The sequence below is a fragment of the Perca flavescens genome, chromosome 15, assembly GCF_004354835.1.
Source record: "Perca flavescens isolate YP-PL-M2 chromosome 15, PFLA_1.0, whole genome shotgun sequence".
Lineage (NCBI taxonomy): Eukaryota > Metazoa > Chordata > Actinopteri > Perciformes > Percidae > Perca > Perca flavescens.
The window spans coordinates 12,850,726-12,852,947 of NC_041345.1; the positions used below are offsets into that span (position 1 = coordinate 12,850,726).

The window sequence follows — 2,222 nt, forward strand, 5'->3', positions numbered from 1 at the left end:
CAAACCTGCGATCAAACTGACAGCTGATGAGTGATTGCAACCAAATTGTAACAGACTATATTTGTGGCATAACTTACTTGGCTGTTAAATAATAATAATAATAATAATAATAATAATAATAATAATAATAATAATAATAATAATAATAATAATATTATTAATAATAATAATAATAATAATTTAAATCCTGATCAAAACTCAGATGATTAATAGGCTATTGCCAGTATAACTTTTTTATATTAACAGGGTTGATGTAAGTTAACAGTCAAGCATGTTTTCCCCTCCAATGTAAGCAAAAATCAATTATACAGTACTTTTCAATTTTACATTACTGCCACTATGTTAAGTTATAATGTTATTCTATACAATGTTATTTTCTATTTTGCTATTTTCAGTGGTTTTACTCTGGCATCATGCTCCTGTTCTCAAATATTTAGCATCAACGTCAATAAACTCCACGTACCATCATGCCTTGCGCGCTTACGTTGGCTGAGGGCAGCATGTGCTGCGCTACTCTGCTCCAACTATGGCTCAGTGCAGCTCAGGCTCTTCACGGGAGCGCATCGTATCAGCTACAGAGACGCTTGTTGGAGTTCCAGCAGAGATCATCACCTCATTGGACCACAAGGAGGAACCAGCTTCTTCTACTACTTATTGGAAATAATCACACTGATCGATCTGCGTGATTTACCAAAGCAGCTATCACTTTACGCAAGTCTTCTTTGGACACCTAAAGAGGATTAAATACTGCCATTACACTACTGACACACGTGGAGGAGTTATTATCATTATTGGTAAAACTTTATGATGGCAACAGCTGATGGATTCAACACTCCAGCTGTGTGTAGTCCTGTAGGATATGAGGAAATACTGTCTTTTACACGGGATGAGTGGTGTCCATTTCTCCTGCTGCCAAAGTCCTTCTGCTGGACAAGCCGTTTGTCGGACAGACGAGTCTCTTGGGATACTATACGCGTGTGACCAATGTCATAGTTGGCCAATACCATGATATGATTTTGGAAATCGATATTTGTTGCGGTGGATTTTGGCACATGGAAAGGAATATCATGGAATATTTTTTAAAAGTGATGCTCAGCAGATGTCCAGCACTTTGGATAATGACAGAACGCATTTCATCAGCAGGTATGTGTGAAATAAGAATTATCTACGACTTCTGCCTTTGTGTCAGTGAAATGTCATGAGGTGACTCAATTTCTGTCGGAAACTCCTGTTGTCATTTCTTCTTTTTTGAGTTGTAAAAACGTGGCGCATAGTCAGTGCATTCTGGGGTGTTCCAAAGGGGATCTCAATTAGAGATAACTTAATGTCACTTGATATTATTTCACAAACGAAACAAAAACGTTCAACAACAATGGCTGTTTTGACCAAAGGTTCTGTCGTTATCTCCCTACACACCCATTTGGCCTACATCTTCACTACCAAAATACAACTAACAATCCAACTTCTCTCACTTTGGATTCCTTAGGACAACTCTGATCAAATCAGGGTCTGTGTGTCTGTGGAGGGGGGCGTGTTTGTTATAAATAGCCTTGTCAAACCCCTGAACTACTCCACATATTTATGTTCACCTGTTCAGTGTGAGAGCACTTCTCCGTTATTCTCTGGGTTCATTACGCGCGCATCTCTCAGCCTCAAAACTGACTCGAATTGATTTAGTTGTATTTCAGATCCTCTACGTGAATCCCCTATTTTCAAATTGACACCTTTTATAATATGTCCTCACCCGGAAGTCGTCATACTGTACACCTGCAGTGCCAGGTGACCACAGACCATTCATAGAGCCACGACCTGTCATAAGTTGTGAAAGACCAGGCACAGCAAAGTAAATGAACAGTGTGGATACAGGGACCATAGAAAGCAAGTGCGGTCCACCCACCTCTCCCACAGTGACTCTATTCAGGTGAGCGTAAATATGTCTCCAGAACTTTGCCCACACTGACAGCCTGCCATGTGAAGTGGCTGTCAGTAGTGCAAGCTGCTGCTATACGTGACACATGGCATGTCTACGGATGCTTCATCTGAGTAGAACCTGCAGGTGCATGTGATCACACTCAATGGTGAACCATATATCACGCAGGATCACATGAGAGACGTGTTTGTACCTGTTCCGCTTGTCGCCATTTCCATCTCTAATGAGCATACAGTGATAATGGCATTGCATTCATAGTAGATGTGTGTTCATGCAAGTTATCTGATGAAGC

At 40.5% G+C, this 2,222-nt stretch overlaps 1 long non-coding RNA gene across 1 annotated transcript in view; it reads left to right on the plus strand.

Annotated features, from left to right (window-relative positions):
• Positions 1-534: 534 nt before the first annotated feature.
• LOC114570009 (uncharacterized) overlaps positions 535-2,222 on the plus strand; it is a 55,623-nt gene continuing 53,935 nt past the window's right edge. Inside the window, exon 1 of the long non-coding RNA XR_003694448.1 lies at positions 535-1,143. This is a non-coding gene — a long non-coding RNA (uncharacterized LOC114570009). The remainder of the gene's footprint in view (positions 1,144-2,222) is intronic.